At 45.5% G+C, this 12,703-nt stretch overlaps 1 protein-coding gene across 2 annotated transcripts in view; it reads right to left on the bottom strand.

Moving 5' to 3' along the window:
* Positions 1 to 11,088, bottom strand: part of SEPT6 (septin 6) — a 52,014-nt gene extending 40,926 nt beyond the window's left edge. The window contains exon 1 of one of the 2 annotated variants that reach the window (XM_019521605.1): positions 10,939 to 11,088. The gene's annotated coding sequence lies outside the window, so the exon portion shown is untranslated. The remainder of the gene's footprint in view (positions 1 to 10,938) is intronic. The other variant, XM_019521611.1, reaches the window with a different exon arrangement.
* Positions 11,089 to 12,703: the final 1,615 nt, after the last annotated feature.

Below are 12,703 nucleotides of genomic sequence, written 5' to 3'. Positions count from 1 at the left end.
GGTGGAAATATGTTGGCAGGTTTTACATTTCTTGTCAAGGTATGGCCTGGATCCATTTGGTGTGTTTTGGGCAGTAGGAAGTTTGCTTCTGGTAATGAGATTAGCAAGGTTCAGTGCTTGTTTAAAGGTTAGGATGGGTGGTTCTGGGAAGCTCTCTTTAAGAATTGGGTCTTCTTCTCGTATGGGTTGCAACTATTTGAGGATTTTCCATATAGGTTCCAGGGAGGGGTTATATGTCATAACTAGTGGTGTGCAATTCATGGGATGGGCAGGCATTCAAGGCACTCTAAGAGCAGGCAGCTGCTCCCTACATTGCTGGGCTGATGCTCAGACTAGGCAGAGGAAGGGCAGAAGCACCCAAAAGAAAGATTAACAGTTCAGCACCGGGTGGGGAATGGAGTGCAAGAGATTCTGACTGAGGATTTAGCAGAAAGTTTTCTCTCTTTGAGCACCTGCTTTCCCAGTCCCAGCAGGAGCCAAGCAGAGAGCAAATGGACAAGGCATAACTGAGTACAGCAACTGTTTCCCAGAACTCAGACTGGGTGCTCAAAATGAACAGAGTTACCAGAAACCCTGGTCTGACCTCACTCAGCCTCACTTAGGATTCCAAGATGATGGTGGTTTATAAAAGAAAACAGAGAGAGAGAAGGCTGCAGGATTTCCAGGAATCACTGCCAAGATTTCCTGCATGAGCTGGTGGGAAAAGAGTGGTGAAGCAGTGGCATATGTGCTTTGATGGATGCCAACATCCCTTGAAAGGCAAAGAGGCAGGAAGCATGCTTGACCTGAATCAACTAAGGTTGGATCTGCTCTGGCTGAAGCAGAGGGAATGTAGATCTCAATTTCCAAGGGGAAATCAGAAGACACAAAATTAACAGAACAAGAGACCTGGTAAACACGGCAGAAGATGACAAAGAACACCACTCTCTGTACCACACCTCTGTGTGTTGGGTTTCCTCATTCAGGGCCCTCTCAGCAGACACACGCGTTGTGCCTGCAGATCTGTGAATAGACAATAAGGCTCCTTGGAGAGGACGCTCTTCAACCTTTCCTGCTGCCCAGCCCATTCCTGTTCCCATCCTTCAGCAAAAAAAAAGGGCATTTTCATCTAAATTAGATTTTTGTTTCAACAAGAGTGCATGCTAATTACTGCCCAGTTTAAACTAGCCAGATGTCTGCAGAGTCAGAGGGACTTCAAGGGCAGGAAAAGCAGCTGGTGACTTTTTGACCCACATCTCACTGCAGCAAAAGAAATACAGAGACCATTCTCAGCTCACACTCTGACCCTCGCTGCAGCACAAAGCTCAGGACAAAGATTTCATAGACGTTAGGGCTGGAAGGGACCTCAGAAGATCATTGAGTCCAGCCCCCCTGCCCAAGAGGCAGGAAGTCAGCTGGGGTCATAGGAACCCAGCAAGATAAGCATCCAATTTGCTCTTGAAGGTGTTCAAAGTAGGTGCTTGAACCACCTCCAGTGGCAGGCTGTTCCAGACCTTGGGGGCTCGGACAGTAAAGAAATTCTTCCTTATGTCCAGCCTGAAACGGTCTTGTAGCAGTTTATGACCGTTCGACCTCGGTTCTAATAAAAGCATCAATTGCTCTTAACAGGGTCCCACAGGTGAATGTCAATAAAAAGTCTGGGATCTGTAAAAATCAATCAATCTCCTAAACCCTGGATTTGATAGTTAACTAAGGCTAATAAAAATGCAGGCACCCAAAGAGCTTTACCTAGATAAAAAGAAAAGCAACACCCCCCCAAACTACCCACCCAAACATGTACAACTTTCCCTGCACAGTTTGAACGTACAAACACTGAAGCCCTGAGAAGGTAGGGGGGCAACTGAAATAGGCTGCACTGAGAGTGGAGTGAATGCTTTCTCCAAGATGAGACATACACAAGGGGTAAGCAGAGCAGCTGGCATTACTGCTACAAGAATTACATGAGATATTAATCTCTGCTTGCTTACAAAGTCTGACCAGAGATAGAGCACAGGGCTGCATTAAAGGAAAGGGGCAGCGAGTGAGGAATGCTCCATCCCTGAGGAGCTCCTACCCACGACGGAAAGAATTTTCAGCTGGCAAAAGGGTGCGAATGGTGCCAACTGCTCCTTGCAAGGAGAGAGGAGTCCAGATGGAACAGATGGGCTGGTAAAAAGGACAAGAGGGAGAGTTGTCTGGGCTGGTTCCAGCTGACAGCACTGGAATCCTCTCCAGAAAGCCAAGAGGATGAATGGAGATTAAGGGAGGAGGGACACTACGAGCGTCACTGTGCAAAAGGCACCACTATGCTCCACTCTAACAAGGTGCATCTGCACTGGGAAATGTGCCGCCCCATGTCAAGCTGTCTGGTACCTGCAGCCATGTTTTCGGCTTATACAGTGCTGTAGCTGTGGGCTACTCCATAAGGTGGAGCTGGAAATGTGCTCAGGAAAAAGGAGGTAGTGGTGACCTGCTATTGTTATGATTTGCTGCATCAGGAACAAGGCCGGATTAATGCATAGGCCAACAAGGCGCATGCCTAGGGCCCTAAGTGAAGAAGGGGTTCATTTGTGCTTATTTTACATATTATAATTATTGAGTGACAAAAGTAATGTAAATATACAGTATTAAGTAGAGGCCCACAAGTTTGTTTGCCTAGGGTCCACTAAAGGGTTAATCCAGCCCTAATCAGGAAGCTAAGCCAGCCACAAGGGCAATCCAAAAGCAAAAGCCTTGCAACTCCAAACACATTGCATGCAGCACTTTGCAGCAGTTGCTAGCAGGGCTCACAAGCTTCGCCCCTGGTCTAAAATGCACTGCAAATGCAGAGGCAGCCTAGCTGCTTTGGCAACCTTTCAAACTGAGGCCAGCTGAGAAGACGGTAGAGGAAGAACAGTTTCACTCTGCATGTACACAGTGCCCTTCACAGGATGTTTCCAAAAAGGCTGTCTCAAGCTATAGTCCTGAGATGCCTCCACAACCTCACATTTGTGAATTTTTTCCTGTATTTCTGCTTTAACAGGTGGTTTCCTGCAGTTAAGCATCTTCTTCACGACCTTGCAGCACACAACACCCCAGCAGGCCGTGCCTGCAACACTCGACTAGGGGTCAGTGAAAACCACGTGGCTTTGCCTATTGAGCTCACAATGCTGAGCTCCCCCAAGAAGCCTTCTATGGACAGAAGCTCCATAGTTCGCGAGTGTGCCAAGCAGCAGCATAGGACAAATGTGAGCCATGTTTTGCCATTAAATCTAATAAGATTCAGGAACTAAAAATTGCACCCGTCCAAGCCTTTGGACTCACTAAATTCCACCTTGGCCTAGTGCCAAAGTTGCACCTACACAAGAGATTGGACAGTGACAGTTTGAAGATCTAATATCTGATTGCATGCAGAGTCTAGAGACGCTTGGAGCAAAGGTTCCTAGCACTTGGCTTGTTGGAAATGAAACTCTGGTGATCGGATGGTTGCCCAGCCCCTAGGTTTGAGAGCTTCCCTTCTAAATATGAAAAGTATTTTAAAGCCAAAGCAGGCCCTTTTTGGCTTCCATGACAGGAGGGTAGCTTACAGTCTAATAACATCCCACCTGTTGGGAGATTTGGATTAGGGACCAGCTAGAGCTGGCATACCCTGGGAAGTTAGGAGAGATTACTCTATTTGCTTTCAAGGCAGTGAATTAAGTAGGTCGAGCTGCAGTAAATCCATATCGATTTGTTACACTGGCTTAAAGGTACTTCTCTGGCTGATCACGGTGTCTGCCTGGCTCTGCTTCTCCAAGTTAACTGTGCAGCTTTCTAAGCAAACATCCCCTCCTGTTACATGGTGCTCTGCACTGCAGCTTGCCGCACAAGTACAATCAGATGGAGCGCTGGGACTTACTTAGGGATGAAATAAACTTGAGACTCCTCTTCTGGCATCCCAGAAGTCCTCTGTACTCTGCCACTGCCATTTCTGAACTGCTGTCAGGCTACACTGAGGACATATCGGAGGGCACTGTCACGGCAAACACACTGCACCAGGAGGACAATGCAGATGTTAATATGGAGAGGGAATAGACACATGGGTTTGGCGCCACAGCTTGAGGCGTGGGATGCAGTGGCGAGTCAGCTACAATGCACTGAAGCAGGAGGTGGGGGAAGCTCACACAGTTACTCCTAAAGGGCAGTTATCTGGAGCTCAGGGGAGCAACACATCTGTGCTCTTTGTAGTAGGTGGGATATAGCAGTGATGCCAACCTGGAGGACCAGCTGTGGCTTCATAAATTCAGGACAGAAGCCACTTTCCTAGAGATCTGTGGAATTCACCTCGGAGGAGCAGCAACAAGAAATGTCCCTTCAGTGGCACTGCCTCTCATGGAGGGGCACGGGGCCAGGGCCAAGGTCATCTACAAACTGACCACCGTGATCCCTGTCAGTGAGCATCTAACTGGTTCAGTGCTGGCTGTGCTGGGTTATAAAGCTTCATTAAAAACAGAAGTTATTAATTGGTTTGCATCATGGGGTTCCTGACCTCTGCAGGAGCTCTTGATGGGGCTACAAGCCCAGGCCAAAGAGTTTATCCACAGAACGGGGTATTTCTCCAGGATACTACAAGGCTGGCTATTCACCATGGCAGGTCTGCTGATACTAGCGAGTGCTCACGAAAACAATTGATGAAGCTGGGGTTTTTTTTACAGACTTGGGCTCGTTGGAGTGTATAAATCTCTGCTCCTGGGACCAGCACGGATCTCAATGGAGCTGCAAGGACTCCCTTTATTCTAAGAGACTCATCTTATCCTCCAATTACCCCTCATTGGCCGGCCACTTGGCCTGGAGCCTGGCCCTCCAAGCAGACCCCCAAACAGCAACAGACGATGAGCAAGCATGAAGAAAAAAAGTTACTGAGTGGAACAAAAAATAGTCAGCTGAGACCTCAGAGCAAACCTACAGTCCATGGAACCATGGCACACCCCGGAGTGTGGAGAGGTGCATGCTGGGAGCAGCTGGTTTGGTTTGGGAAGGAAGGGTCTAGCAACTAATTAAACATCTAAAAAGGAAGCCCCAGGAGGGCATGTTTGCAGGAGGCTGCTAGGTTGCACTGCTGGGCTTGGCTTGCAGCACAGAGGCCATCTTCTGCTGCACCGTGACCCCTTCTGAGGCCACGTGCTACCTTACGGGCCCATGGGTTCTGCCCTTGATGCCTGTGTGGGTGTACAGTCACTAGTTCCTCCCAAGTCTTTTCTCTCATCCTGTTTTTGTTTGCTCAGGTTTGCCAGCCTCTCAGCAGACAAGGTCCCAGTGTGCGCGAGCTGTGGTGTGACAGGTACTGAAGAGAAAGGGTCAGAAAACCCAAGCCTTCATTCCCATTCCAACAGTGATGAACAGTGCTTTCTGTGCTATTTCACAAAGATGTTCCCATCTTCTCTTCCCATGCGGTGGTTCACTTCAAGAAAGAAAGATCTTCCCCAATTCACTTTCCCTTCATCTAGGATATCCAACCCAAGCTGCTGGGTAACTGTGGAGTTGGTAGATGGGCCTTACACTATATGTGTTCACACCTGCTTTCCTTACACTGGGCAATGCACATCTCCAGGAGACAGAAAGATCAGATTCCAAAAGGCAGTGGCCAAATCCAAAAAGATGCCATGCATCCTAGACAAGCACCTGGCTGGGGTTACTTGACCCCAGCACTGTTTCCTGCCCAGAGCAGGGGTCAGACTCAACGATCTTCTGACCCTAGAAATTTATGAAAACTATGCCTAGCCCTGTTGTTTGCCAGGCCAACACACTAGCTGGGGAAGAAGTGTAAAATCTCTGTTGTACTGGAGACCCCAGTAGGTTGCACTGCATCAGATTCTCTTTTAAGGCCACCTGTGGATCAGCACAAAGTACCTGGCAAAAAAAAATTAACTGTTGCAGCAACTGAACAAAGGGTTAACAATGCTGAAGGAATAATTAAAAATAGACGAGACGGCTTTGCAGTTCCTCTCTGTTCTGGAATGATTCTGCAGCCCAATTTTGGAAAAATTTACCACATAAACCTTAATGTACCAATGCACTGAGACGTTAGCTACAGCTGAGATGCACACTGTGACTATCTCCCCACATTCAAAGTGTTTGATCCTGATTTTTAACTCACATGGCATTGCCATCTGAGTGCGGGGAGATTTGGGACAAGCAGGGCCAGACTCAGACAGCAAGCAAAGCAAGCAGCAGACAGCTTGGGGACAGAAATAGAGCTGTGGGATTTGATACTTCAGGGAAATAAAGCCCTCACAGCACTAAGGCTGGTGCAGATGCAATCTTGACCACACTAAGGATGGGGTGAAAATTTTGAGCAGATGATGAGCCCCTGAGCTGGACCCAACACAGCCACAGCCAATTGGCCTGGGGGAAAGTAGTTTGAACCCCACTGTAGTTTTAACACAGTGCATGATGCTTCCTGGTAGAGCTCCCCTCCCCATTAAACTGACAGGCTGCAGGCACATCCTCAGCTACTGCTTCATGAGGATTTGGTCTTCCCAGGTGAAGCTCCTGCTCATGCTACAAGTAGTGCCTTGAGCACTCCGTGGAAAGTGTCCACCACAGCCCTCTTTTGGGGTAAAAAAAAAAAACTGTCCAGGGGCTCCCAGGAGGGGCATGCATTGGGAGCATTACCAAGATCCTGTTCTGATTTCAAAGAACTTCTGCTGGGGGTCCTCTTCCAAGACTTGGCTCTTTCCTTTGCCAGAGCAGATGAATACCTGTCTGGCCTGCATTCCTCCGGACAGGGCTGGAGATGCAGCAGTCCAAATTGAGTCTAGGTGCTCGGCATGAGGCTGTGCTGGAGACTCAGCTGCTCTCATGGGCCTGGGTACAGGACCTTGCAACTAGCTGGCACCACAGAGTGGCACTCTTGGCTGCACCACTGTGAGGAGTGAGAGGATGGCCAGAGGCCGTAGTTTAGAAAGCAAATAAACCACTTCAAGATAGAGCTAATTTCTGTTCCAAAGAGGATTCGTTACTGGGACCTGAGACAACAAATCGTTCCATCCGAAAACCCCCCCGTGTGTAGACACTAGGCACTTTAATATGAACAAATTAAAGCTAATCCAATTTAACATCCCCCTCCAGACATACCCTGCAGCCATCCTGCATGATGAGGCTGACTCTTAGAGCAAGGAGGGGAGGACGGGGGAAGAAGGGGATGACAGGAATGGTTCCCATCATCTGCCAGGCATAGGGAGATCTCTCACAATTCTCTGGCTGCAGGATGTTTCTTGTGCTTCCCAATGGAAAGAGGAGGAACAAAGCACTATTTTAAAACCAGTACTTTGTAGCCTGAGAAAGCCAAACAGCCCTTCACTCCATGTACTGAATGGCAAGTAGTTCCTGTTCCAAGGAGGTGAAACAATAACAGGGGAGAAAATAAGCAGGGGATTTTCAGAGGACCTTGCCAAATGAATGGCCTTCCTACTAGTTCAGCTGCTTCTTGTTATAATCAGCAGTGCAAATTCTCCCAAGACCTAAATACACAACCAGCCCACCACTTTCTCTGGAAACTGTGCACATGTATAGGAGGGCAGAATTTGTCCCTGCACTGAGAAAGCTGCACGCACTCTTCCATCTCCATCTGCTCTCCCATAGTCCAAGCAACCTGCCTGTTGCGAGCCCTGCCTGATCAGCACCATCAATTTAGGAGTTATTACATTAGAACAATGGCCCCTTCAAATAACAGCTCAAAAAATGTTACTCCTCTTCTGTTACTATGTACTGCAGCCACCCACAGCCATCTCAGTCTCAGTGCCACAGCTAGGCTGCTGACAAGAGAGATCACCCCGAAATCGCTGAACTGAGCTTTGTGGTACAATTTTAATAAACTCATGACTCCAAATGAACCAGAGGAGGAATTATATTCTGCCCTGATACCCCCTGGCACAGCTGTCAGGGGTACTCAGCCACTAATACCAGGCTTCACGTTGGAGCAAAGTTTTATTTCTTAGAATAAAACTAATCGGATAACAAAGGATGGTTTCCCATTAAGAAGCGGTGCTACTCCAAGTTTTATGAGTCTGCTGCTTCCTGTCTGCTGGAGCTGGTTCTCTTTTCCTTGAGTGACTAGGTCATAAACTATGAGATCAATGACTGTTTTTGGATACTGGCAGTTTCTCATTGTAGCAAATGCAAGGACAGCAGACACTCCTGTTTAAAACAATTTTCCAAGGAGGGAGGAAGAACCATTTGCATCCAATGGAACACCAGTTTAAACACAACCATAATCTGCCGTAGCCTAAACTGAAATGCTACTGACAGCTACCGACCAAGTTCACTCTCCGTCTCCTCACTAAACAACGTTGACAGCACAAAGGGATCTGTCTGGGGCACTAAAATATTAACCCAACTGGTGCACTGAGCTGGAAAGCAAGTAGCACATCCTCATTACACCTCTGGGAGGAAAGTGATTGTCCAGCCCTCAACCTTACGATTTCTAGTGTTTGTTTGGTTATATTTTTGCTCCTTATTTTTCATTTAAAAACAAAAACAAAAAAATTATGTGGGAGATGGATTTCCACATGAGGTAGCTAAAAGGGGCCTTAATTTGAACTTTTTGCTAAAAGTCACTTTTAAAGTGTTCCCTGATACCATGTGATTGCGTTAAGGGATCCATTAAAAGCTAATAGAGCAGATGTTCTTATATCCAGTGTGGTATTGACTAGGGAGCTCTACATGGCTTCCATCCTCCAAACAATGTTACTTACGATTGAAAAGGAAAGTGTTTCAAAGTTGTTCTGTGGCATTTAACAGCCTTCCTATGGACATTTGTCAGCTAATACAGTAACAGTTTCCTGTTAAAGAATTACTCCTCATTGAATACTTTGTGAAGAAAGGGTGTGAAGGGAAGGAAATGGGGCTGGGCCTATTTTTCAACATCAAGATACAAAAGCAGTTAGAGTAACTCTCTCCCAGTTTATGTTTCTCCATTAAAACTTCATGTGGTCACTAGTTTGGCTTCCCTGGAAGACCCTGCCTTGAGGAGAACTGGTAGGACCAGGATGTCATTGGCTCACAGGGTTTCACTAGCACAAGAAGGGGAAGTTGTTCCCCCCCTACACACACACACTCCTCCCCCCCAGATGTTTAAGAGTTCAGTTTTTGTTAAACAAAAGACCTGCGTCCTTCACCCAAGGCCTGGGGAGTTCCCTCTCCTGTCTTTGGGGGCCATTTGGAAGAGGGGGTTTTGCCAAGTAAGCTTTTTTTGTTTATTTCTTTGTTTTGTTTTTACAAAGTTTCACTTGAAGCTAAGATAGTAAAGTGGCTCTTGTATGAGCATTTACAAGAGCAACGTTAAGACCTGCAACATTTATTGCAATATTATATCTTTGTGAATCCTTGATATTCTTAATTTATAAAATCTGATTAACATATTCATTTTTTTTTCTGCATGTAAAAACTCGAAAGTATTTAACTGTTCCCCTACTATCAAGGAGGATATGCATAACCAAGCCCCACCCCCCATGCATTACAAGCATCGCACAATTTACTGGTTAATCGCACAATTACCTTGAGACCAGCTACACATGCAAAGTAACTATTACACCACAAAAAGTTCCACCCAGCTATAAAGTTAGATCTCAAAAGCATGTACTAACTTTATAGCTTGTTGTTATCAAGCTTTAATTTTCATGTGTAGCAGCCTCTCCAGACACAGATCTTGTTGGAACACACAGCCCCTTAATAAGAGTATAAGCAACACAACAGGAAACACACACACATATCTATCAATCTGTATACACACACACACACACACACATACACACACACACACACAGAGGACTTCAGCTTGGAGTTTCATAGGGGTACATCATGTTTACACGGAAAGGAATTACCTAACAACCCAGCCGTACATTGACCTCTACTCATTAGCAAGTTGTCATCTCACAGGAATTTCATTGTAAGGGAAAACGTTCTTCTCCGGTCCATTCAACAGAGCTCAGCTCTCAGCACTGAGCTTTTCCTGTCTTATGAATTTCTCATGAACTCATCATCACAGAGAAAACAAGTGTCACCCACTGCATTACACACCTTGCGCTTTCAAGGATACAAACAGGGAGGGCCGACTGTCAGGCTAGCCACACTGTTAGAATTTGAAAGCAGAATTTTGCTCTTATTAAACCGTAGAGGTCTCCTTCCCATTGCACCTGCCACTGTCTTAAAACCAGACCCCTGCACGTGCAGTCTACCTGGAACAGTAGCAGCCAGGTGACACCGCACATCTCGCACCTTGGGTGACTGGGCATAGATCCGTTAGAAGCATGGTGGATTTTTTCCACTGATCCATAGAAGATGCTTATTCATATTGAGGAATAAGCATGGTACTTTTTATAATTGTCAGGTTGTGCTGAGAAAAGGCTCTTTAGGCTTGTAATCCCACAGAAGACCACGTGGGATTCCTTTGGATGTTACAGCAATGGAAAAAAAGCAATGAAGGTGCAGCAACAGAGCAGTGTGATGGCAGTTTGAATTATAGTGTGTGGACCCACCCACTGGTCTAGACAGTAATTTAGTTAAAATTTTATATAAAAAGAAGTGTGTGTGTGTGTGTGCGCGTGCGCGCATGCTTAAAAAATGGAAAATGCATTCACTTCTTTGAGAAGAGCCGTGATCCAAGATTTGACTAAACAAAGCTGAAGAATGAGTTGGCTGACTAAAAACACTGTGTTAAAAATGAAAATTGCAATAGTCTGAGATGTTAGACTTGTGATTTCCATAGTTTGTTGCCCTTTAGGTTTTGATATTGCATTTCCCCGTAGCTTTGACACCACATTCCCCAGCATGTCAGTTCTCTCTCATTCAGGTACTGCAAGTGGGTCAGATGATGGGGACAAGTGGAATTGTCTGCCAAATAAATCAAAGCTACCTTGTTAACCCAATTACCTGGAAGCAACATCCAGTTACAGAGAAGCCCTGTTTGGCAAAAGAATTTCCCAAAATGGAAACACTTACCCACGCACAGGATGTTGAAACAGAAGCCATGGTTAACCGACTTATTAACCAACTGGTCAGGCAAACTGTCAAATCCAACATGCCCGGAAAGGGGAACGGTACGACATCCTTCACCCTAGAATGGTTAAAACACATTTATTACTCCTTCCCAGTACACCACATGCATCCATTTGACAGTTTTCAGACCTCCCAGGCACAGTGTGTTAGTTCTCCCTCCCAGATCCCTGTGTATATTGTAAATCTACCTCCTGTCAACATAGTTTCTGAACTGCTTAATCAAAGGCTCCAGACAATGCAAACAAAATGCTCAATTCGTCTTGCATTGCAGGCTGTTTTGTCAAAAATATTAGAGAACTATGTTTAAAACAGAGACAAGTGTGCATGTACAGTTTATGTATCATTAGTAAAGCTCTGACGTGCATTTATTGAAAGAATACTTAGACGCTCAATTCTTGACCTTTAATGGAAACAAAAGATGCCTTGCCCTGGAAAACAGCTGGTTAACTATGGCTCCTCTTGTGTTTAATTTGTAATAAAAGATTGCTGAAAAAAACTAGTAACTTAAAATTTTACTCTTGCCCAACAGGGAGACAAAAGTGACAACAAAAACACAACATAGCTGTGAAATGCAAGTACTGCAGAATGGCTGAAGACAATGACATTTTAAAAGAAGAGCAGCTGAACATGGCAACATCTTAGTAAACACGTAGGATTTTACTTGGATCCAAACAATGGTCATTAGCAACAGAAACAAATTCAAATTCACTAAAAGACTCAGCAAAGAATAAATCTTTCTTAAAAGGTCTATCCCCCCATCTGCAACTGTTGTGAGGATTTTGTGGCTGTTGTCCAAGCTACAGCTATGTTTTACATAACTATTAGCAGTTGATAAATTGCATACAGTACCCTCCTGCATGTTTCTGCACAAGAGGTGGCAGACAGTCCAGGAAATACTGTGACTTGAAAAAGTTGTCATCTCAGAACATGAATCTGAACACAGCATTGAGTGGGGTGCACAAGAGCCTGTATCTCAGCTTGGGATCTGTGAAGAAGGACAATCTAAGTCCTACAAAGTCTCTTACACACATAAAACTCTTAGCAGCAGGGCTTTAACAACACAGCCCCACGTGCAGCTGCAAAGGGGAAAACACAGAAGAAACCTTCAAGTCTCTCCAGTCTCCACTGGGCCTAGCTGGTGACAGGCGTGGATGGGCTGTCACAACCTGCCAGCCATTCCTGGCTCAAGCAGCACTACTGCAGTGTGAATGATTGTCACCAGTGATTAAAGCATCAGCAAAAGCAGAGGAAATTCTGGGCTCAGCGTAGGGATGACCAGAGATACCTAATCCCTCTTTTAAATGAATGGCTTGCTTCTCCCTGCTAGCCTTTCAGAAGTTTTCATTTGGCCACAGCACCAAGTTCAAACCAATTTCAAATAAAAGCAGGAAATCTGCACAACAAATAACTGAACTGTATAAAGATTCCTAATCGGAGCCTAGTTCATCCCAATTACATTTTTGCATTAATCTCATATGCATGCATGAGACACAGCAAGAGCATTTTTTTCCCTATGGAGACATTTCTCTCTCCAGTTTAAAGCACATCATTAGCTAGGCATTTCAATCTCTAATGCAGAAAATTCTCTTCCAGATTTTTTTAATGCAGCATAAATTTATTAGAAGAAATGCAGTAAATAAGTGGCCAATGTCTGTTACATTCGCCTTTTACCTTCCAGATTTATACCTTCACATATTCTGAGTCCATT

The sequence above is a fragment of the Gavialis gangeticus genome, unplaced genomic scaffold, assembly GCF_001723915.1.
Source record: "Gavialis gangeticus isolate Ggan-Ray unplaced genomic scaffold, GavGan_comp1, whole genome shotgun sequence".
Classification (NCBI taxonomy): domain Eukaryota; kingdom Metazoa; phylum Chordata; order Crocodylia; family Gavialidae; genus Gavialis; species Gavialis gangeticus.
This window is presented reverse-complemented; position numbering and strand designations above follow the sequence as displayed.